Consider the following 25,836-nt stretch of genomic DNA (forward strand, 5'->3'; position numbering starts at 1 on the left):
AAAAAGGTTTCCGATGTGGCTATGGTCGTACGACGGGAACTAAAAGACACTGAATGCGGAATGGTAGTTGGAGCTTCAAGCCTGGGACATTTCATTTCGGAAATCGTTAGAGGGTTCAAATATTCTGAGAGCCACAGTGTCAGGAGTGTGCCGACAATACTACATTTCAGGCATTACCTATATTACCTCTCACAACGGAGAACGCAGTGGGCGACGACCTCCACTTAACGACCGAGGGCAGCGACGTTTGCATAGAGTTTCCAGTGCTACCAGACAAGGAACACTGCAGAAAATAACCGCAGAAATCAATGTGGGACTTACGACAGACGTATCCATTAGAACAGAGCGGTGACATTTGGCCTTAATGGGCTATGGCAGCAGACGCGAGTACCTTCGCTAACAGCACGACGTTGCTTCTGGGCTCGTGTGTGCCGATCGCAGTAGAGCTGATGGTACGATTCGAGTCTGGCGCTGTCCCCACGAAGCCATGGACGCAAATTTTCAACAAAATACTATGCAAGCTGATGGTGGCTCCATAATGGCGTGGGCTGTGTTTATATGGAGTGGATTCGGTTTTCTGGTCAAAATGAACCGATCATTTACTGGAAATGGTTATGTTCGGCTACCTGGAGACTATTTGCGGCCAATAACGATGGAATTTTTGTAGTTGACAATGCCCCATGTCGCTGGGCCATAATTGTACGCGACTGGTTTCGAGAAAATTCTGGACAATTCGAGCGAATGATTTGGCCATCCAGAACAACCGATATGAATCCCATTGTACATTTACGGAACATAATCGAGAGGTCAGTTCGTGCACAAAATCTTGCACCGGAAACATTGTCGCGATTATCTACGGCTATAGGGCCAGCTATAGAGCTCAATATTTATGCAGCGGACTTCGAACGACTTGTTGATTCCGTGTCACATCAGGTTGCTGCACTATGCAGAGCAACAGGTGGTGCTGCAGTTGTTTCACGAACATGATAGTTAACTAATGTTTATGTCTTGGCCACCAAATTCTCTAGATCTGAACTGAAGGTAATCGAAAATTTCTGGGATGTTATCGCGTGCAGCCTCTGCGCCCACAACCTACCGCCCCATAACTTACAGGAATTGCATGACCTGTGCCTAAACGTCTGGCGCCGCATACCTCCGGAAATCCACAAAGAATCACTGCTGTATTATGCTCCAAAGGCCGTCAAATACGGTATTAAACAGATGGTCATAATATTTGACTCACCAGTGTATGTGCCCTGTGACACACGCCGTAGTACGGTCTGTAACAGACAGATGTACAAGATGTAGTACGACACTCACTTTAACATTAGAATACAACGTCAACTGTGGGTTAAGCTTTATCAGAGGAAAAACAGAGCAGAATCCTTTGGTTGAATGAAAATTTTCTTTTATCTTGATCTGCTTGAGATGAAAGGAAACCAGCTTTCCAAACTGTTGTGCCGCATGTGGACACGTGCAAAAATTTCTTAAAGTTTTCCCCAACAAGCGCTGAGCCAGGTCACACCAGACCAGCATGTCGTGTAGCAAATAAGGAAGACAAACAAGCAGACATGATTTTCTGACAGCACAGCACGATACTGCTAGGACGAGTCGATTCTCTACAAGAACACCTACCAGATTGCTGACATGGCGAAAAAGCACCAAGCTAAAGCACTGAAAGCCTCTGTTGTGACATCGAAGTGTGGCAAAGAACGCTGATGAGACCAGAAAACGCGGATAAGTGTGCTCATACTCAGCAAGACATAACGCCATTGCTTCAGGCAGACAGCAATTAATATTGAAGCTTCCAAACCCTTAATCTTTTCAGTTACAGTGATCCAGCTACGATGGAAGAACCAAATGTGCTGCCTCCCATTCGTCAGATGACTTCTGCCTTCGAGATTGCTGCCTGCCTGGTCTGCTGAACCTGTATGCTGTGAACTGCCAACGTCTCACCCACTGATGCAGAGTCTTCGGGACTTCTACCTACGGCTCTCTGAGAGGCTAACTGATGGTGCTTGGCGCTCCGTCAACCTGTCGCTTTATCTGGGAGGCATGTTTAAGGACTGCTGCCGCCGATATGGATTTGGGAACAGACACCGACGCCGGCCTACCTCTGGCGGAGGGGCATGCTACAACTCTGCACTACCATCTGCATCCTATGCAAACATGCTGGAGTTTACTTGGGCACATACCTTCGATGTCAGAGAGCGTGACCTTGTAACAAGCAGTCAAAGATCTAGAGATCGATGACACTGTACAAGCTACGCCTGCTGCCCACTACCACCCTTACCACCCCCGCGACCCCCTCCACGGCACTAAGGTGTCAACGTGAGTGGAGAATCCGCTGAGGGGGACGACTAAGCGTGTACTAAGTGCATTCTACATCCACTGCCCTCTCCATGACTGCGGGGAAGATGATTCAATTGTAACACTTACATCGAACAAATGTATCGAGGTGACAAACGCCAGTGGATACCACCTAATGTCAAGTCGGACCTCCTTTTTTATTGCAGCAGCTCAACGTGGTATGGACTCGACAAGCCTTTGGAAGTTCCCAGCAGAAATATTGAGCCGTGCTACCTCTATAGTCGGACATAATTGCGAAGTGTTGCTGGCGCAGGATTATGTCACATAAACGTTCGATGGGATTCATGCCGGGCGATATGGGTAACCAGGTCATTCGCTCTAATTGCCCAGCATGTTCTTCAAATCAGTTGAGAACAATTCTTGCCCATTGACATGGTGCACAGTCATCCATAAAAATCCACCTTTGTTTGAGAATATGGAGTCCATGAATTTCTACAAATGGTCTCAAAGTAGCTGAACATAACCGTTTTCAGTCAATGATCGGTTCAGTTGGAGAACAGAACCCAGTCCTAGCCCATATAAACACAGTCTACACCAGTATGGAACCACCACCAGCTTGCACAGTGCCTCGTTGATAACTTAGGTCCATGGCTTCGTGCGGTCTGCATCACACTCGAATCCCAACATCAGCTCTTACCAAATGAAATCGGTACATATCTGACCAGGTCACTGTTTTCCGATCGTCTAGGGTCCAGCCGACAGGGACAGCAGTGTTGCTTGTCCGTTAGCACTGACAGCTCTGCGTAAACGCCACTGATCTCGGTCGTTAAGTGAAGGCCGTCGGCCGCTGCATTGTCTGGGGATGTGTGAAATGTGGTATTCTCGGCACACTCTTGACACTGTGCATTTCGAATTATTTAATTCCCAAGCGATTTCCGAAATGGAATGTCCTCTGTGTCTAGCTCCAACTACCATTTAGCGTTCAATATTTGTTAATTCGCGTCGTGCGCCCATAACAACGTCAGACACCTTTTCACATGAATCACGTGAGTGCAAACGACAGCTCCACCAGTGCACTGCCCCTTTATACCCTGCGTACGCGGCACTACTGTCTGTCATCTATACATGTGCAATCGCTATTCCACGTCCTTCGTCACCTCAGTGTATATGTCTTGCTAACGCTATTTCATTAGTGCAGAGGGTGCCAACTAGCCTTTACCACCTCACTGTACGAGTCGCTATCCTGCAACCATAAGGGTCGCACTGTACGAGTCGCTAACCTGCAACCATAAGGGTATCAGCCGAGGCCCTTACAATATGTTTCTCATCAAAATTTTTCAGTTTATGGGAGAAACTTTATTTAAGTTTAGCTGTTCTGCAAGATTTTCTTTATCTTTTCTGAATTCTTCGCGCATTAATATACAGCATCTATCTTCCTGACTTTCTGCTGCTCTGTCAGTAAAAAGACTCCTCATGAATGCTATATTATGATACACTGATAAAGACGAAGGGATGGAAGAAAGACCTTATGATACATCACGAAACTGGATGCTCTTAGAAACTTCCGATCGTTCATATGGCGCTCAGATTGACAAAGGAGGCTTTCTAGCCTTGCTCTGTACTAGAGTTCGATCCTTCTCGTGCGTATCAGAAGATAATTACATACAACGAAAGGCGATCTAGTTTTTTGGCGAAGTGGAAAAAAACACGCGAGTTTCTAGAAATATGAAACAGCCCTTTTAAAAGTATTGTGCGGAGCTAGTAGTGCCTTAAATGGTACAGTACCTGTATTTCCTCTTGCCGTCAAACACAGAAACATCAAATAAAAACGAAAAAAAAAAAAATTCACCTCGTGCGATCTTAAAATCTGTGACAACGACAATCACAATGGAATGCATTACAGCTGTCTATCAGCCAGAGTATGCTCAAACACTGTTCCATCACGTCACAGTTTGCAACACAGCGACATATCTGAAAGTATTGTACAGAAACAAAAAGAGAAAGAGAAAGAAAAATAGGTGTTAACTGCGGTACTCACCTATAGTGAGTCTATCCGAAGTTGTTCTTGAGCACTGACTAAGAGATAACACACCAACTACAAGTGATTCCAGTCAGCGAAGTCCAGCACTGCTCTGGAGGATCCAAGAAATATATTCAAGGTGGTGTGGCGTCCCAAAATAAATATCCTGGAACAGAGAAAACAAAATCAATGCATAATTAAACACAAACAGCCTCTTTAGTACAGTTATACTCTCACTACTGGTACGTTGGATAACTAAGCAAACACAAAACTTTGAATCGCCCATATATATATATATATATATATATATATATATATATATAAACTAGTTGCTCCAATGATTTTATACATTTATGAGCAGGATAAATTACGTTTTGTTTAAGTATCTGTTCTTGGGTCTATAAGAAGGATACAGCGTCAAACAGTAGCAGATTATCTCCAGAATGAATTTTCACTCAGCAGAGGATTGCGCATTGAGTTTAGAATTGTGTCATCGACAGGGTTCTCGATCCTAGACCCTTTGCCTTTTGCGGTAAAATGCGCTACCAACGGAGCTATTCATGCACGACTCACCCGCGAAAGGCGAAAGTTCCAAATTCGCGCCCCCGATCTGGCACACAGTTTTAATCTAATAGGAAATTTCAGCATACAGTTAGCCAGTCGTTTTAATGTACACCAGTTAAAATCGACTAATGGTCCTAATTGTACGGTTTTACTGTATGACAATATAGACAGTTGTACACAGTCTGCATGTCGGCTTTTGACACCGAATGGGATCAGAGGAAGATCTTGATATGCGAGGTACTTCAAGAAGTTAAGTTACACATTATTATGGCAAGCTAAGTAACCCTTTTCGAATGCTGCACTACATTTCGAAGTGACATAGATACATGACACACTTTTTCTACATAGTCACCATGTCTCTGTAAACAATGGTCGGAAGACACTATAATTCGTCCAGTTCCTCGAAGATTGACATCTGCTCCCGTGAACATAGATCTATCCGAGAACCGCTGTGTGAACATCCAAATCGTTCGGAAATCGTGTCGTGTCGTCGTGTCGTCGGCAGGACGGAATTTCGAAAGTGGCGCCGGCCTCTCGAGCCTGCTAACAGGCTGCGACGCGGGTGTAGCCGAGCGGTCTTGGACGCCTTATAGCGGTCCGCGCGGCTGCCCCGTGGAGGTTCGAATCCACGCTCGGGCGTGGGTGTCTCTCTTGCTTAGCTTAAATTAGTTTAAGTTAGTGTGTAAGCTTAGGGACCGATGATCTCAGCAGTTTGGTCCCATAAGACCTTACCACTTTTTTTTAACAGGCTGCTGAACTCACTTTCCTGCGTTCTGACATTAAGAAGTTTTACCTCACGAGCACGATGGCGGTAGTAGCTGATGGCACCTCCGCAATTTTACCTCTATTCACGGAGATGGAAAACCGAAAACATCTTCCACGCATATAATATATATTTTCTAAGTCTGCTGGAGAGGACCTTTGTATCAGGATGTATCCTACGGGCATTTAATTAGGGTAGAAGTTTTACACGCATTAAAATTAATGAGAAACACCACAGTAGAGTGGATGCATTTTTCGTATCATTCAAATGAGCGTGGGAATCTGCCAACATTTGACGGTGAAGACGCTGCCGGATTATATCTCTTTCGAATGTTCCCTTTGTCGGCATTTGTTGATAATTTGGGTTTCCCTAGGCTGGGCCTAGATAGCTTCAGGCAGATTCTCAACTGTCTGAGGGTGTTCTTGCAAGGGTTACTGACGTAGCGAACGGGTCTGAGGTTTTCGCACTGAAATCAATATTTTTTTCTTTGTCAAGAACATGGTAGCTGAAGTCTTTGTCAGTCTTTAACATCTACATCTACATGATTACTCTGCAATTGACATTTAAGTGCTTGGCAGAGGGTTCATCGAACCACAATCATACTATCTATCTACCACTCCACTCCCGAACAGCGCGCGGGAAAAACGAACACCTAAACCTTTTTGTTCGTAATTTTAACACCCAGGTACTTAGTTGAATTGACAGCCTTGAGAATTGTACTATTTATCGAGTAATCGAATTCCAACGGATTTCTTTTGGAACTCATGTGGATCACCTCACACTTTTCGTTATTTAGCGTCAACTGCTACCTGCCACACCATACAGGAATCTTTTCTAAATCGCTTTGCAACTGATACTGGTCTTCGGATGACCTTACTAGACGGTAAATTACAGCATCATCTGCGGACAACCTAAGAGAACTGCTCAGATTGTCACACAGGTCATTTATATAGATCAGGAACAGCAGAGGTTCCAGGACGCTTCCCTGGGGAACACCTGATATCACTTCAGTTGTCCGCAGCTCGTGGTCGTGCGGTAGCGTTCTCGCTTCCCGCGCCCGGGTTCCCGGTTCGATTCCCGGCGGGATCAGGGATTTTCTCTGCCTCGTGATGACTGGGTGTTGTGTGATGTCCTTAGGTTAGTTAGGTTTAAGTAGTTCTAAGTTCTAGGGGACTGATGACCGTAGATGTTAAGTCTCATAGTGCTCAGAGCCATTTGAACCAAGTCATCACTTCAGTTCTACTCGATGATTTGCCGTCTATTACTACGAACTGCGACCTTCCTGACAGGAAATCACGAATCCAGTCGCACAACTGAGACGATACCCGATAGGCCCGCAGCTTGATTAGAAGTGGCTTGTGAGAAACTGTGTCAAAAGCTGTCCGGAAATCTAGACATACGGAATGAACTTAAGATCCACTGTCGATAGCGGCCATTACTTCGTGCGCATAAAAAGCTACGTCCACCTTGGGTTAATATTTGTTAGGTGAAAAGAAGGGAAGATTCTAATGTCTGTTTCATCTTGAGAACGTTAGAAATGGATATTGGGGTCCATTGGACGTGAATAGAATTACGAAATCGGTCTTTGCTTCATTGAAGGAACCGACTCAGCATTCGCCTTTAGTAATTTGGAAAACATCAAAAAACCTTAATTACATTGGCAGGACAAGATTTCGACTCCACCGTCCCAATGAGTTTGTGGCAGTTGTGCTGAGTGACACGTGTGCAGAGATTGAATGAGATGGCATTCCTGTAGAGCTCAACACACATCAGATACTTTCTTGCTTTCTCATATGTTGATTTTACTAACTCAAAACCAAACTGTCACATTCCAATCTAGCCTAGACCTCGCTTAAAGATTGGAAGACCAGCCTAAAATTAGTAAAGGAGAAATAAATTATCATAAAAAGTGACTTCACAATTTATTGAACCTTCCAACGTAACGGTAAAACTAATTTCTAGTAAAACGTGCCGTCCACTACAGCGCGCTGTGCTACACTGCTAGACAGGAAATAAAATCTTTAGTGTGCTTCCGAGTCACATGCGAAAAGCAGATTTGAACAGGAGCGCCAGGCTCCGCAGACACGTCTCTCCGTACAGGTGTTCCGTCTCCGCTCTGTGTTAGGAGACCAGATTTTAACTATGGGTCACCTCGCTTCGTCTTACAAAGACAGGCTTATAAGTTACTACAGTCACTGGAGAGTGATCCTTGAAAATACTGATAAGCCACTTGAAAAAAAGTGACAGGCCGGCCACAGGCGGATGGAAAAATATGCGCCCTACATTCCCAGAAACTACAAAAATGTTTGGAATTGAAGCAACGACTTTACAGAGTAATTTGAGAATAATGAATTTTACATTATACAGCTTCTCTTCTGCCAGACACAAAGCGAAGATGAAAATCAATCTTAGTTCTCCAGCCTTCTTACGCTTTGCATGACGCGCGGGAACTAATTGAGTGAAAAAAAAACTGCCTCTAATGCCCTAGCCATCGATGGAACGCTACATCCTAATCTCCCTTTCTTTATTCAAAAGAACGAACAGATCGTTATGGAATGGCGACTGGACACGCTTACGTTTACTTCTGATACGATCGCGTAATCCGTAAACAGAGCCAAATCCGTTTCAGATGAACACTGGATGAATGCCAATAATGATAACCAGAGAGTAAACGTCGACAGGTAGGTCACTATCCAAACATCAGCTAGGCGAGATTTTTTAACAACTCCAGCTGCATCCTGTCACATTAATGTGATCTCATATCAAAAGCCCCCTTAACTAACTTTTTGCGGTCTACGGCGCTGCAGTCATGGATTGTGCGGCTGGTCCCGGCGGAGGTACGAATCCTCCCTCGGGCATGGGTGTGTGTGTTTGTCCTTAGGATAATTTAGGTTAAGTAGTGTGTAAGCTTAGGGACTGATGACCTTAGCAGTTTGCTAGATGTGCAGGAAGGACGTAGGACGTCAGTGAGGTTCTGAAAGGATCCGACAGGGATTTGGAGCCACGCCGACTCCAGTGCCACGGCCAACTGTACAAGGTTTTTTGGATTTGGATCCATATCACGAACTGCCCGATCGATACAATAAGTATGAAAAAATTAAAAAATCCGATCGCCGAGTGGTGCACTTGTAAGCAAGGCCTGGGACACCCTCAACCCCATTTCCCTATTTTCCATTTGCTTAAAGAAAACTTTACGTTACGACACACAATCCATATCCAAATTGCAAAGGTCTAACAATTACACTGAATTAGGAAAGTAATAGGATAGCGATATGCACATATACGGATAGCGTTAATATCGCGTACACAAGGTGTGTAAGCGAAGAACAATGGCGGAGCTGGAATGAACTGGGTTCCCTGGTCCAACTAAACCTATGATTGACTGGAAATGATTATGTGCGACTACTTGGAGACCAATAAAAATATGGCATCAGTCTTTGATCGCTATTTTTTTATTTTCAATGGTCGGTTTCAGGCTAGCTGCCCATCTTCAGATCATATATTGCAGTTACAGAGCAACTTGTCAGTGCAGAACTTTAATTCGTTACGAAAAGTACATTAATTTGTTTTTTTACTAGTGTCTGCTATGATGGAGAGTGAGAAAACATACTAAATTTACCAGTGCTGTGAATTTTCTCCAACTTAACTAAAACGTATAATAGAACATATCAACACAGGTAAAGTAAATATATTATTCGAGGTAAATCGTTTCATCACTGTTAAATGCGGCACAAATAGGTGTTCCGGATTACCTTTGAAAAAATTCTGGCCAGAGCTACAAAAATCTCGATTTGCAGAAAAAAGAAGAAGAAAAGAGGGATGCTCGCATTAGCAACATCTCTCTCTGTTCCTGTCTGTAAAAGCTTCCCTCTGACTCTCAGCTTAGTTTCTTGCTTATCTCACCGAAAGCGCTGCAGTCACGTATCTAAGAGAAAACAATGTCGTTTCGATGTTGTTCGAAAGTTTGGGCATACATGTAGCCACATTTTTTGTTACCTCTTTTTAATTTTGAGTTTGTTGTTTACAGCAATGGTGAAGTAGACAAATTGGAGAATTATGAATTTCATACATACGATGTATCTATTACCTGAGCTATGGGACGCCGAAAGTAATGTATACTAAAACTGAAATCTGAAAAAGGACAATTCGCAAGCTGTTTCCGGTTAGATCGGAATCACGATTTTTTTTTTTTTTTAGTTATATCACGTGTGTTTCCCTGTGCTGGTGAACAAGAAGAAAATTTAAATACAAATTGTTTTCTTATTTCAGACTTACGTTAATGAAAACCTTCTGTCATTCTCCCAAAGCATTGCTTACTTCTGCTACCAAGAGGCTTAATGATAAGTAGTGCCAATCACGAGTTGCTAAGGTTGTAACTGGTATACAGTCTCTCGTCTTTGTATCGGATTTAGTGATTCTCAGACCAACTGCTTGTGCAAGATACTGGAAATAGTGTTTTGGCATACTGGTAAAATTCTGAAAAAGGCATGTATCCACTATCAGTTCACGAGTCAAATTTTCTTAAGCATTTCCACTTACTTAAAGAAGAACGCATCGCCGATTTCTCTTGTTCTCCCTAACGATATTCCCTGTATCATGTATAAGCAGTTGAACGGTACTCACTTCCACTACCACGACTTCGTCCATTTTGTTGCAATAGTGAGGCTCCTCGTAAATACTTCTGCCCTGGAAAAGTATTGCCGCAAACATTGCCGGGCGATGGCCGCCGGTAACGTTGTATTATATGTGGCTGTAATTCGTATGGTCGCATTGATGTCGGACAACATTGCAGGGATACAGTGTCAGCAATATGCAATGTTTATGGGAAGTAAAGGTTTCAAAGTATTGAAAAATAACGTTATTCCACGAGGCTGTGTTTTAAATTATTTGGACGAACTACCTTCAGATACTGCCCATTTTTAAGTGTGGCCAAGGAACATACTACAAACTTGAAATCTGCAGTCTTTTACTGTAAGCGTCGTTTAAAGTGACTTTTCGGTATTCCACCCCAAGGAGGTGAAATACGGGATGAAATGCTTTGTGAAAAAGTGACGCTATTAAGGCAATTTTGAAGCTACAACTACGCAAATGGGTATTTTGATTTGTCAGTCAGAAATAAAAAAAATTGTGTTTCAGCATTCTTAGAAATTCAACACTAAGGGGGTAAAATAATGGGTGAAAGCTTTTTTGAAAATAAATCATTATTAAAGAACTAAAGCCTTTTACAGCTGCCTCTATGGAAATTGATATTCGACTTCTTGGTTAGAAATAACAACGCTTAAGTCGCTTTTTGGTCAGAAGTACATTCGGAAAAGACCATGCTTCTATGGTCTTATTAGCGTGAAAAGTATAGAAAGTGTTGCAACTTGTGAACAACATAAAAATTCGATTCAAGGAAGAAAGAACAAAAAATCTATGTAGACCATACAGTCTATGCGAGCGAAGCAGCGGGCGCTAAGCTAGTAGTTACCTACAGTAATAGATGAGGACACATCGTTGTCAGTTCGTTAATAAATCGCGTGCCATGAATATTTCTGCGCAGCACACTCGTCATAGATCATCATCTAAAATATACACTATGTGATCAAAAGTATCCGGACACCTGGCCGAAAATGACTTACAATTTCGTTCCGCCCTCCATCGGTAATGCTGGAATTCGGTATGGTGTTGGCCCGCCCTGAGGCTTGATGACAGCTTCCACTCTCGTAGACCTACGTTCAGTTAGGTGCTGGAAGGATTCTTGGGGAATGGCAGTCAATTCTTCACGGAGTGCTGCACTGAGAAGAGGTGTCGATGTCGGTCGGTGAGGTCTGGCACACGAAGTCGGCGTTCCAAAATGTCCCAAAGGCATTCTATGGGATTCAGGTCAGGACTCTGTGCAGGCCAGTCCATTAGAGATTTTATTGTCGTGTAACCACTCCGCCACAGACCGTGCGTTATGAACAAGTGCTCGATCGTGTTGAAAGATGCAGTCGCCATCCACGAATTGTTTTTCAACAGCCGGCCGCGGTGGTCTAGCGGTTCTAGGCGCTCAGTCCGGAGCCGCGCGACTGCTACCGTCGCAGGTTCGAATCCTGCCTCGGGCATGGCTGTGTGTGATGTCCTTAGGTTAGTTAGGTTTAAGTATTTCTAAGTTCTAGGGGACTGATGACCATAGATGTTAAGTCCCATAGTGCTCAGAGCCATTTGAACCATTTTTTTTTTTCAACAGTGGGAGGCAAGGTGCTTAAAACATCAATGAAGGCCTGTGCTCTGATAATGCCACGCAAAACAACGGGTTCAAGCTCCTCCATGAAAAACACGAGCACACCTAACACCACCGCCTCCGAAATTACTGTTGACACTACACACGCTGGCAGATGACGTTCACCGGGCTTTCGCAATACCCACACCCTGATATCGGATCACCACATTGTGTACCGTGATTCGTCACTCCACACAACGTTTTTCCACTGTTCAATCGTCCAATGTTGATGCTCCTTACACCAAGAGAGGCGTCGTTTGGCATTTACCGGCGTGATGTGTGGCTTATGAGCAGCCGCTCGACCATGAAATCCAAGTTTACTCACCTCACGCCTAACTGTCATAGTATTTCCAGTGGATCCTGATGCAGTCTCTAATTCCTGTGTGATGGTCTGGATAGATGTCTGCTTATTACATATTACGACCCTCTTCAACTGTCGGCGGTCTCTGTCAGTCAACAGACGAGGTCGGCCTGTACGATTTTGTGCCGTATGTGTCCCTTCACATTTCCACTTCACTGTCACACGCGAAACAGTGGACCTAGGTATGTTTAGGAGTGTGGAAATCTGGCATACAGACGCATGACACAAGTGACACCCAATCACATGACCACGTGCGAAGTCCGTGAGACCCGCGGAGCGCCCCATTCTTCTCTCTCACGATGTCTAATGACTACTGAGGTTGCTGATATGGAGTACCTGGCAGTAGGTGGCAGCACAATGCACCTAATATGAAAAAGTATGTCTTTGGGGGTGTCCGGATACTTTTGATCAGACAGGGTAAGGTGCACGACATGCAAAGAGCTTTCGAGAATGGTAACATTACTGCCTTATTAAAATGTCACATCTAGCCAGAAGCACCAGGCAAAGGAACCGCTTAATGTTTACTACGAATCACGCTATATGCAGCTGTTCAAATGACTGTCAGATGTGCATTAATATGTGGGAAAATTTCAACTGTGAGTCAGAGAATACGGCGTGATGTACGTTTTTTAGATGCACTTGAAAATGGACAGCGTTGAAACTAGTAGTGCAAATAGAGAATTTAAAAAAATTGTATGGTGGAATCATGTCACGTTTCAAAATTTCTTGAGGCTGCGGGGCCCACTACGAAGAAATCAGTGTTGAAAAGTACTTTAATAGGTGTTTAACGTTTGCAAGCTTTGAACGGACGCTCTGGCGACTGGCGGGCGCGGAACTGATGAGAGGCGGTGGTACACGCGGGTATCTCGCCAGCCGACTGGCGCCAGCGGCGAGTGGTGTCGCGTCCCGGCCCTGCGTGTCCCGCCGTGACCCGCCGCTGAGCGATCGATGCGTCGGCGGCTCCGGCGCCAGGTGAGCGTCCGGATATTGCGCGCGCGCACCGCCAATTGCTCGTTTCCTACGGCGGCGCTGCAGGCGCCGGCCACCTCACTAACTACTAACTGCCAACTGCCAGGGGACATCCCAACTGCCACTGCCACAGTACGAAGAGAGGAAGGCTTGGCCAAGCGAATTGTGAGCCTGGCGGTGGGTGTAGCTCTGCCTATCTACTCGCCCGCTATGCACATTCACGCTCAACCACTCTACTGCTGGACCGTAAGCTCATCACTACGCTAAAATACGAGGTAATCTATAGGTACCAGTTAACCAGCTACCCGAAAGTACCTAAAAACCTGAAAACTTCACTGACGGAAAAAAAAAATCGCAACACCGAGAAGTAGCTGTGCGACATAAATCAAAGTTGTAGTCGTGTTTCTACATCTGAAAGTTGATGTCTCTTCAAGTTTCGCGTCAGTCGCATAAAAGTTGCGGTAGTAGTGTCACTAGAAGGATGAAAATCAGGTATGCTTTAAAGACACGCTGTAGCGGCCGTGAGCGTTAGTTATCATTGAGATCGGACATGGTGAGTTGGTGTTAATCAAAATGCCTTTTAATGCGACAAAGACGCCATTATCAATATCTCGCTCAGTTTGGACGAGGTCGTGTAATAGGACTGAAAATCTGGATGTTCCTACTGCGATATTGCAAAAACACTTAGCAGAAATGTAGTCGCCGTACACGATTGCTGGCAGCGGTGGTCACGAGAATGTATGGTAGCAAGAAAACTGGGCTCTGGATGGTCACATGGCACTACCGAGAGCAAAGACCACAGCGACAAGCCAGACACCCTGAAGCAGTGCATTGTACTGACCCCAAACCAATACCGTTCGTGACTTCAGTGGTGTCGAGCGAAAGCTCATTGGAGGGCAGGGTAGAGAGCTGATGTGTTTTCGATGAAAGCTGGTTCCGCCTAGGTGTCAGAGTTGGCTGTGTGTTGGTTAGGAGGAGGTCAGTTGAAGTCCTGCAACCAACCTGTCTGCGTGCTGGTCTGACACCTGGAGTCATGGCCCTGGGTGTGATTTTGTAAGACAGTAGGAGCACCCTGCAGTTATCTCACGCACCCTGACTGCAAATCTGAACGTCAGTATGGTGATTCGATCTGTTGTGTTGCCATTCGGGAACAGCATTCCAGGGGGTGTTTTCCAACAGGATAACGCTCGTCCACATACCGTTGCTGTAAGCGAAAATGCTCTACAGAGTGCCGACATGTTGCCTTGGCCAGCTCGATTCCCAGATCTGTCTCCAGTCGAGCACATATGGGGCATCCTCGGACGACAACTCCAGCGTCGTCCACTAAGAGCGTTAACCTTCCTTGTTTTGACCGACCAAGCACGACAGGCATGGAACTCCATCCCACAAACAGACATCTGGCATCTGTACAATACTGTCTGGAGCAAGTCTTTGAATTGGACGCTGCCTCGGTGACTTGCGTGTCCTGTTGGGGAAAGGGGACCTAAAGTTTAACGTGGAATCCGAAGCACCTGTCGTTCCTGGCGAATCATCTAATCATTGAGAGGTGAAGGCTCGATTAGATGCAAAATGAAAAATTTCGTGTTCCGATTGGAATTAGCTCACGCGAGCTTTCGGTTATCAGGAACAAACTATACGCAACACCACTAAGCCCGAGCAAATAACAGTGAATTGCGCCCCAGTAGTCCCCCATCAAACCAAAATGAAAGTAGACGCAAAGGAATTGAAGACATTAACTGCCAGTGGGAATTTATTTATATCAATTACGCAAGTCGAAATTTGTGCCGAACTGGAATTCGAACCTATGTTTTCTGCTTACTGACTACTAAGCCATCTGGACACAATGGTCATCTCAAACGCACGGACTACCCTAGGAAGCTTCCAGTCAGTCCCAAACTCTCAACCTATACCACACACTACTGATGTAGTGCCGTTCCTCATTAGCGTCATTTCCCGCGGCATCTCGTCAGTTCCCATAAGAGTTTGAACTAGGTGTGCACGTGCACTGAATGGATCATTGGCCCAAATTTTATACGTGGTTTCTGTTCTTTCGGACGTCTGAAAGAACAGACATCACATATATAATTCGGGCGATGATTTCCAGCGATCCATTGAGTGCGGATGCACACCAAGCTCGAACTTTTACAGGAATCGGCGAGATGCAACGAGTAATGGGGCTAGTAAGCGGATGCACTACATCGGTAGTATGTGATATAAGCTTGGATGCAGGATAAAAATGAATATACGCATATATACAAAAAATGAAAGTGTCGTTGTTAAAGTGTAGACTTTCGTGTGCAGCACTGTGTCAGAGTGTGACATCTTAGGAATATGTTGGACGGCACTTTCAGTTTTCACGATATATTTGATCTTGCAGGGAAAGGGGTGCAGAATGGTGTTAGTGTAAGTCGGAAATAATTCAGGGTGGAACTTGCACAGGATATTCTGGAGAGCGCAAACAGTGGTAATAACTTTCTTAACACCACGAACACTGATGATGAGTACCAGGTGTATGGGTTGAGTGCAGATCCACTGTTACACGAAAGTGGTGGTGATCATTTGCTTTAACTCTCGTACAATGAGGTCACACTGAACATCCACATCATTATAAACGAATTTTGTGGAGAGTCCTTTCATGATGGTGTGCGGCGTTAATAATCCAAAATATGGGGAACAAACATTTAAAACCCATCCTAGCAACGAAAATATGTATCCTTTGAATCCGATTTAGATTTACAGAGATTGTACGAAACAAAATGAACACCCTCGTAAGACCATCTCGTTCCCGCAGCATTTTTCCTGACATACTGGCAATCTCTTATGTTTCTCTTATTCTATAATATCATCATAGTCTATTTAGGTGCTAGTTTGTTTATAATCGTGCTAATCTGCCGCCATGTCAGGCACTACAATTTTGTACAAGAAAAAATGTTTGCGCCTGCTTAGTAATGCGCCCATAATCATAATGAGTATGTGGAGTTACCCTCCCTAGAGCTATCGAACGAGGAGTGTAAGACACATACGAAACATATGAACCAGTTTGTGTGTGTGTGTGTGTGTGTGTGTGTGTGTGTGTGTGTGTGTGTGTGTGTGTGTGTGTGTGTGTCCATCTCTTCCTGAAGCACTGAATCAATTTCAATCAAATTTGGTATACATACTACTTACTGTCGGGAAGCTGGTAACCTCGCCATTGAGTGGTCATAAATTCCTCTTTCAAATATCTGAAGAGGAGTACTATGAGGATAAATACCATCTAGCTCCCATAGGGGTGGGGTGGTGAAAAAGTGACGGCAACACTGACATCAAGGCTGCCCTGCAGAACTGGCATGTTGTATAGGTAGTATGAGAATGCATTCCAGGGGGTATACATAAAGATGTGCATAGGTGAGCAGAGAGATGGGGGAAGGAGATGAACAGAGAAAGGGGAATGAGGAGACGGACATCTGGAAATTTGTGGTAAGGTCTTATGGGACCAAACTACTTAGGTCATCGGTCCCTAAGTCTACACACTACTTAATCTAACTTAAACTAACTTACACTATGGACAACACACACACACACACACACACACACACACACACACACACACACGGAGGACTCTAACCTCCAATGGAGGACTCTAACCTCCAATGGGGGAAGCCAAAAGAGGAGATGGAAGAGGGGAGGAGGAGATGGACAGAGAGGTTGGGAGAGGAGGAGATGTACAGACAGATTGGGAGAGGAGGAGATGGACAGACAGATAAGGGAGAGGAATGGAAGAGAGGTATATGAGGAGATATGTAAAGAGGGGGGATAGAGAGAGGGGAGGAAGGGGTTGTAGAAAGCAAGTGGAAGATGGAGAGGGGTAATGGGCAGATAGGAAAGAAAGAAGACAGAGGAGCAGATGGACACAAAGAGGTGGGAGGAGGAGGAGGAGATGAACAGAGAGGGGGGAAGATGAGACAGACACGAAGGGGGGGGGAGGTAGAGGGGGAAAAAGGAACAGATGGACAGGGAGAGAGTGTGGAGGATGAGGCATACAGAGAGAGGAGACAGAGAGAGGGGATGAGGAAGAGACAGAGAGAGGGGATGAGGAAGAGACAGAGAGAGGGGATGAGGAAGAGACAGAGAGAGGGGATGAGGAAGAGACAGAGAGAGGGGATGAGGAAGAGACAGAGAGAGGGGATGAGGAAGAGACAGAGAGAGAGTGGATGAGGAAGAGACAGAGAGAGAGTGGATGAGGAAGAGACAGAGAGAGAGGGGATGAGGAAGAGACAGAGAGAGGGGATGAGGAAGAGACAGAGAGAGGGGATGAGGGGGGGAGAGAGAGAGAGAGAGAGAGAGAAGGGGGGGTGAGGAGAAGACGGAGAGACAGAGAGTGGGGTGAGGGGGAGGTGGACATATAGTAATGGAAGTAGTAGATGGATGGACAGAGGGGAAGAGGGTGCGAAGGAAGAGGAGGGATGAATAGAGAGAGTAATAGAAGACTCGGCTAATACAACAAAATAAGAAACATGGGCCAAGAGCATATTTCTAAATGCACTGCTGACCTTCCATGCACAAACAGAACACTTTGTCGTTCTACACTGTATCAAATATATTACAGCAGAGAGCTTAGTTTATAATTAAGAGGTCTGACTATATAATACTCTCGAACCTAACCTTGTTCTTAGTGCACACACACCGAGGATACACAACATTATGTCCACTTGCGCAAGAGTGTACTGTACCACTTATAAACGATACAAAATAGCGTTTCTGCTTGACATGGATTCCACAAATGTTTTGTAGGTTTTCGGAGATATTTTTCATCACGTGTCTACGCACAGTTCACGCAGTCCCGTAAATTACGGACAGATGGCTTTTGGACGCGGAGGTGGCGCCCCGTAGTGTCCCTGTAACGTTCCGTCGGGTTCACATCAGGTGAATTTAATGATTAAGACACGAACGTGCGTTCACTATCAAGCTGTTCAAACAATTTCAGTACGATTGTGGCTTATCTACACAGCATATTTCCTGCTGGAAAATGCCATAGCTGTTGTGGAAGTCATCAAGATTGAAGGGATGTAAGTGGTACGCAATAGTCTCCACTTAATCCTGGCTATCACTGTGGCTTAGATTACTACCACAGATCCCATGGAAGCCCATCTGAATGTCTTCCATAACATAATATTGCCCTACCAGCCTGCGTCTGTGGGGCGCTGCGTGTTTCTAGCAGCCGTTCGCTTAGATAACGGCATTTCCGGACACTGCCATCGACCTGGTGCAAAGAGAAACCGACCACGCTTTAGGTTTCCATTGATCTACGGTCCACTCTAGATGATCCCTTCTCAACGATGCTGTAGGGTCAACAAGATAGCATGTAGGGACAGTCTGCTGCCGTTAAATAATATGCGCTGATGTGTACCAGAATAGCTTTGCCTGCACCAACATTGTACTCCGTCGTTAGATCTGCCACATATCAGCTCTTATTCTACTGCACAAAGCGGACAAGCCTCCGATCTCGAAGTTCTGTAACGTAAATGTCGTGTGACTAGGGCCTCCCGTCGGGTAGACCGTTCGCCGGGTGCAAGTCTTTCGATTTGACGCCACTTCGGCGACTTGCGCATCGATGGGGATGAAATGATGATTAGGACAACACAACACCCAGTCCCTGTGTGGAGAAAATCTCCAGCCGGGAATCGAACCCGGGCCCTTAGGATTGACACGATGTCGCGCTTACCACTCATCTACCGAGGGCGGACAGTTCTGTAATGAAACGTCGAAGTCCAACACATAGTCATCTACTCGTCGTTTCACCGTCCCTCAACCACCTTCCAAAGATACTCGCGACAACAGCATGCGAAAAGCTAGCCAGCTTTGCCGTTTCTGAGATGCCCGTTCCCAGCACACCCGGCCATAGCAAGCTGTCCTTTGTCAAAATCGCTTATGTACGTGCATTCCCATTCGTTTCTATCTGCTTGTACACTTTCTGTGAGCCGTCACGTGGCAGCAACGCCACGGCGAGGCCTTTACTCTCACAGTAGGCAGTGTATGTTTTGACTCATGAGTGTATTACTGCGACATGTCATTCATACCCACACAAGAACATTAGGCACCAGTGACAGCTATACACAATGTCCGTAATTTGGCCAGATGGTAAAAGCGTTGGTGACGAAGTAAGCTGTTTACGTAATGATCGTTCTTCGCGAGGAGTGAGTATTCTTGAGCACAGCTTGCACTATTGTTCAGGCGGCTGAAATCCGGCCAAGAGTGTCTTCAGATCGGACAGCTGCAAGCAGTGTGGGTGGACTTGTTGGCGGAAGGTCAGCTGGCTTCCACGCGAGACCAGGTGGGACCCGGGAGATTAGAGCGTGTGACTGACCGAGTCTGACGGATGTCTCGCTGGCTCGCGACCAGAACACAAGCTCAGCCGGTGAGTAATTGTCAGACAGCGTACGTAGACACAGTGTATTGTTTCTCTAAAAGACTCGCTACATATTAAGATCGATTAAAATTATGTGGCAAACTGAACTCAATGTTGTCTTGCTTCGTCTAATTATGGGCGAAAACTCCAATCCAACTTTTGATTCCAACAGTATAGAGTATGTCGATGACTTTGAAAGCAATTTTTTTTGTCAACTGATCCCCGTAAAAACCCTAATAGGTTTTGGTCTTACGTAAAACTCAGTAAGCGGTTCGAAGTCATACATTCATTCACCCAGGGACCACAATGGCACCGAAGCGGAAGATACGAGAGAAAAGGCCGAAAAACTGTGTTCGGTCTCCCGAAAACCGTTACATTGCGGAAAATAGTAACGCAGTCCCTCCTTTCAGTAACCGTAAGAAATATCGAGACGTCGAAACAACAGACACTAATATAAGCGATCGCGGAATAGAAAAGCAACTACAATTGCTTAATAGTGGAAAGACATCAGGACCAGATGAGATACCTATAAGGTTGTACAAAGATTATGCAAAAGAACTTGTTCCCCTTTTAGCTCTAGTTTAGCGTAGATCGCTGGAGCAACGAAAGGTACCTAGCGATAGTAAAAAAGCGTACGTCATCCCTGTTTTCAAGAAAGAGGCTGCAGGACAGATGCACTCAATATCGTTGACGTCAATCTGTTGTAGAATTATGCTTAAGAATTATGACATTTTTGGAGAACGAAAGTCTTCTCTGCAAAAATCAACACGGATTCCGCGAACAGAGCTCTTGGGATACTCAGCTTGCTCAGTTCCTCTATGAGATCCATAGCTGTAGACAACAGCGATCAGCTTGATGCCGTGCTTCTTAACCTGGGAAGGCATTTGACACTGTCCTGCACTGCTGTTTAGTGAAAACAATACGAGATCGTCGAGTATCGGACAGGATTTGCCCTGGATTCAAGACTTTCTTGCAGATAGAACTCAATTCTTACTGGAACAAAATCGACAGACGTGAAGATAATTTCCGTAGAACAGCAAGGAAGTGTGAAAGGACCGTAAGTGTTTACACTATACACACGGTGTTTCAAAAAGGACTTTACAACTTTGAAAATTCATATAAATCGATTCATAATACCTACAGAGGTGATTGTAGTGTCAATTTGTAGGGAAATACAAGTTTTGCCTCGCGTAGTTCGCACAGTAAGGAGCGCTAGCGGCAGTTGCGTTAAAGATGGCTGCCTTCACTGGACCCGAGCGTGTTAGCTGTGTGTTTTTGTTTGGAGAATCGAAGTCGGCGACAACAGTTCAGCGTAATTTCCGTACAAAATACGCTAAAGATCCTCTTAGTAGGTTTACAATTTATGAGTGGCACAAATGTTTTGTAGAAACATGGTGCTCGGTAAGACGGAAATCATCAGGCCGTCCAAGCACATTTGACGACATCGTTGAGCGAGTGAGACAAGTTTTGTCAACAGCCTTACGAAATCGACCCGGCGTGCATGTCGCGAACTGTGAATCCAACGTACGACTGTTTGGCGTGTGTTGAGAAACCGTTCGCGTTTGAAACCGTACCGACTGACGATCGTGCCAATAAAAGACACTGATAAAATTCCGTGAGAGAACCATCAACAATTTTTGATACCACAAATCAATGAGGATGACCAAGAATGAAATGTTTACTTCATGCAAGATGGTGCACCACGCCACTACCTGGCTGACGTCCGGGATTTTCTCAGTGACTGCTTTCCAGGTCAATGGATTGGCCGTGATGTGACAATTGCACGGCCCCCACGTTCCCCAGACCTGACCCCACTCATTTTTATTTTATTTTTTTTTTAATTGGGGCTTCATCAAGGATATAGTGTTTGTACCTCCTGCGCCGGCTTTCCTACCTGAATTTCCAGCAAGAATCTACGCCGCCACTGAGCAAGTTACACTTCCAATGCTACAGCGAGTTTGGGAAGAAACTGACTTCCGATGGGATGTGTGCAGGATAACTAACGGAAGCCACATACATCTTTAGTTTAAGATAAAAAAAAATGATGCGTTTCCCTACAAAGTAACACTAAACCCAGCTCTATCTCCTTTCAATAAATGTATATGAATTTTAAAGTTGTAAAGTCCTTTTTTAAAACACCTTGTATAAATGAACTCGAAGGAAGAGTCTGCAGCTCTTTAAGGCTATTAGCGGGTGGATGCGGTCGTCTATAAGAAAGTAACGTCAGAAGAATGTATCGATTTTCAGAAGGACCCACAGAGGATTGATGAATGGTGCATGTATAAATGTTATATACTGCACATACGCAGAGAAAGAAATCCATTACTGTACAATGACACTATTGATGACAAACTGCTGGAAACAGTATCTAACGTAAAATGTCTAGGAATAACTATCCAGAGCGACCGTAAGTGGAATGACGACAAAAATAAATAGTAGGAAAACATATGCCAGACGGAGATTCTTCCTATAAAGAATCTTAAGGAAATGTAACTCGTCTACGATGGAAGTGAATTGTAAGGCTCTTGTTCACGCTTACCAGGTACGACTGATAGAAGAGAGAGAGAAGATCCAAAGAAGAGAAGCGCATTTCTTCACGGGATCGTCTGCGCGAGAGCGTTACCGAGATGATGAACAAACTACACTGGCAAACTTTACAAGAGAGGCGTTGTGAATGTCGGAGAGGTTTACTATTGAAATTTCGAGAGAGTACTTTCTATGTAAAGTCGGGCAACATATTACTTCCTCCCGCATAGATCTCACGTAGTGACAGCGATGACAGATTTCGAGACATTAAGAGCCAATACAGAGCCTTACCGACAGTCATTCTTCCCAAGCACCATTCGCGAGTGGAACGAGATAGGGGAGGATCAGTTAGTGGAACCAAAAGTGCCCTCCGCTTGTGGAGTATGATCTACAGTGAGTCCAAAAAGTATTCGTCTAGTTGTATTCTTTTTAACTAAGTGTATGTCACGTGAAAGGAAGGGAACATAAAATGTGAACATCCAGTCATATGCAACGAACTTGGTAAGTCATCTTTATTGATGGACAAGGAAAGAAATACATCCATAACGATAACAAATTTGACAAAATGAAGAATTTACTCAAAGGCTACTTCAAAAAGTATTCGTCCACTCATTTTTTTAACTTACAATCTGAAAATATGATTTCAATTACAAAAATTAATATTTAGTGGGGTTTCTCTTTACAGCTATTATTGCTTTTAATCGTCTGCGCATCGACTTGACCAAGTTTGCCTTCAGAGAGGCTGGGATTTTGTCCCATTCGTCTTGAAATGCCATTTCTAGGTCTCTCTTGTTAGAAATGTGTCTTCTCCTGATGCTATCCTCCAGTACTTTCCAAAGGTTTTTGTACTTTCAACATTGCAGCAACATGCTGTTTAGGTTGGAAAAGGGGGGGGGGGGGGGGAGAGGTGCAGGGATTTGGGAAGTGCCATACACTTGTACATTTATTTGTCTTTTACATTTCGAGGAAATTATGTCAGTATTATTATCTGTAGTTGTCGACCATTCGTAGTTTCTTAAATGTTCGTATAGTGGTTTGTTTGTCTCACCAGGTTCCCTAATTCCATTGTAAACTTCACAGTTACACAAGATCTCGTCGGGTGCTCCCCCCAAGAACAAAATGGCATATCACTGTCGTTACTGTTGAATTTGTACAGATAGAGTGGATAATGGGCGCGTCTCGCTGAGTGATGCACAATGTCCAGGCTGGAGTTCACATGGGCAAGGACTATGCGTCTGCGAATATTAGGGAACAGTTGGCAAAAGCGTATTATTAGTTTTTACTTCCTGGAATCTCTTCCACACCCGTGAAATGACGTTACTGGGTTTGTTCTGTCAATGGTCAGCCCGCACGTAATATCATCTAAATTTGTTCGCCATGCCATCGCTTTTTCCAACAACTGAATATTGTGTGACGAACACATACGAAACACACATTCAGAAGCACTGTATCCAGTACCTAAGCTGATGTCATACTGCGCAATCTCTCGACAGCCTGTCATGTACGCCACATATTCCCATGTTGCGACCCTACAGTTTAAGTGTCCGTTGTGTCACTATCGGGAAACTGGGAAGTGCAACTATCGTGTAAATGAAACAATACGCATGCAGACCTCTTTAAAGCCCTGCATGGCTTCTGTCAGTTTCGAAACCAGGTATAACACTGAGGCGGTACCTAGTCGATCGTTCACTCCGTTTGCCGTGTAACACGATATTAACGGCCCCATCCAACAGAAGTGTGATCGATAACCGTGTTACGCCGTCGCTGTATGCTGCATTACGATGGAGTCTGAAATTTAATCCACCACTGTAGCACTCATCCTGCTGAGAAATTGTAGATAGCCACCAGCCCTCCCACTAGCAGTCACTTTCTCGATGTAAGACATTATATAGTCATCAGGAGCTGTTTCTCTTCCGTCAGAATGATCTGCGATTTGCGCTACGGAGATGCGTTCATTAGATGTAAGACAACCAAAACTCTCTTTATAAAGCTCAATGTATAAAAAGTTAGTCATCCCTTGAAAAATTACAAGCATCATTTAATACCGCGCAATTTCGCCCCTGGACGTAATAACCGCCTGGATTCGGTTAGGCTGTCAAGTACGTTCGCTGAGGATTTTCTCGCGCAATTCCACCGCTGTTTCAATGTGTTCCACAGATTTTCGATGGCGTTCAAGGCAGGGGATTTTGCAGGCCAATCGAGATGTAATATGGTGAGGGAGTGTTCAGAAAACCAGTCACACATTCTTCCAGCTCGATGAGCATTCTTGTTGTCGTCTGTAACCGACTGAGCAATGGCCCTTGCGAAATTGCAGACTTCAAATGTTCACTGCATGCAGTTTCCGTCGCTGTGTTCGCTCGCTAACCGGTTGGGATGGACCTTCATTCACTGCCTGCAGAAGTTCCTGTCGCATTTTCGGCCACAATTCTGACAATGTGTTTAGTGATCATCTATGTTATACATCTTGTAGAAACGTCAAGAAATCCAGCAACTTCACATATCATATGATCACAGGCACGGCCAAATACGAGTGCCCCTTTTTGCACTCTTTCACGTCCTTACGTTTACCCATGTTTACGTACAATGCCCGCTTGAGACATAAATGTGTCACTCACGTAGAGGCAATGCCCACGCGGTTGAGCACGTGACTGGATCGCTGAGCCACGTGTAAAGGTTTAACGATTCATTTGTGCGTCCGCAGTGGCGTGAAAATTTTTTTGCCCGGTGAGGATCAATCAGTTGGCGAATATCAAAGACAAATTTTACGTTCAATGGAAGCGTGTGACCTCTAACGCTCAGAGCCGCACGAAAACGTGCCTAGAACATAAATCGCCCATCCCGATTCTGCCTAAAGAAACGTACATTAAGAGATTGGTAATATTTTGTTGTCTTCCGTGTGTTTTTGGTCCTATTTATCGACATTTTTCTATGCGTTAGCGAAGTTCCTCTGTTAGACTTTCGATAACCACTATAGAAAAAGATATGAATGTCATAAAAACCAGTAAAGACAGGCACCTTCCAAATACACACAAAAAAACAGTTACTCAATGTCTGATAAATACTGGAAATCCAACACTATAAAATAACTGAAAAAAGCACATAGGAAAGAAATTCTCTCTCTCTCTCTCTCTCTCTCTCTCTCTCTCTCTCTCTCTCTCTCTCTGTGTGTGTGTGTGTGTGTGTGTGTGTGTGTGTGTGTGTGTGTGTGTGTGTGTGTGTGTGTGTTTTCCCCACCCTCACCCCACCTACTGTCAATAAGATTTTCAGTCCTATCATTGCCCCTTCATTTCTCTTACACATTAAATATATATACAGTAACATAACTCAATGGAGTAACAAACAAATGGCAAACTGCACGGAAAAAAATTACATAAAAGAAAACTAATTCCAAAGTTGGCAACATTGTACAAAATCACGATTCATCTTTAGCGAGAAGGGTAAAAAGAAACAGTGATAGAATTACACTGTGTTACGTTTAACGTAAAAAATACATAGTTTTGCAAAGCAGTGTGGGATTAGGCCAGAATCAGCATTACCAAACGAAGAAATAATCCATAAACGTACAAGCAGACGGGGTTCCCTGAACTGAGTGAAAAACCAGCCATGAAATACCGTAAGTAAACTAACTGCTTCTTCGACCTACAAAGTAAGTCATATTGTAAATATTATTCATTACAGACGACTGATGATATAA

At 44.5% G+C, this 25,836-nt stretch overlaps 1 protein-coding gene across 4 annotated transcripts in view; it reads right to left on the minus strand.

The window, feature by feature from the left end:
• Positions 1-25,836, minus strand: part of LOC126259893 (uncharacterized) — a 526,255-nt gene that overhangs the window by 177,208 nt on the left and 323,211 nt on the right. For all 4 annotated transcript variants that reach the window (XM_049956973.1, XM_049956970.1, XM_049956971.1 and 1 more), the window contains one exon: positions 4,349-4,496. The gene's annotated coding sequence lies outside the window, so the exon portion shown is untranslated. The remainder of the gene's footprint in view (positions 1-4,348; positions 4,497-25,836) is intronic.

Source organism: Schistocerca nitens, chromosome 5, assembly GCF_023898315.1.
Source record: "Schistocerca nitens isolate TAMUIC-IGC-003100 chromosome 5, iqSchNite1.1, whole genome shotgun sequence".
NCBI classification, from domain to species: Eukaryota; Metazoa; Arthropoda; class Insecta; order Orthoptera; family Acrididae; genus Schistocerca; species Schistocerca nitens.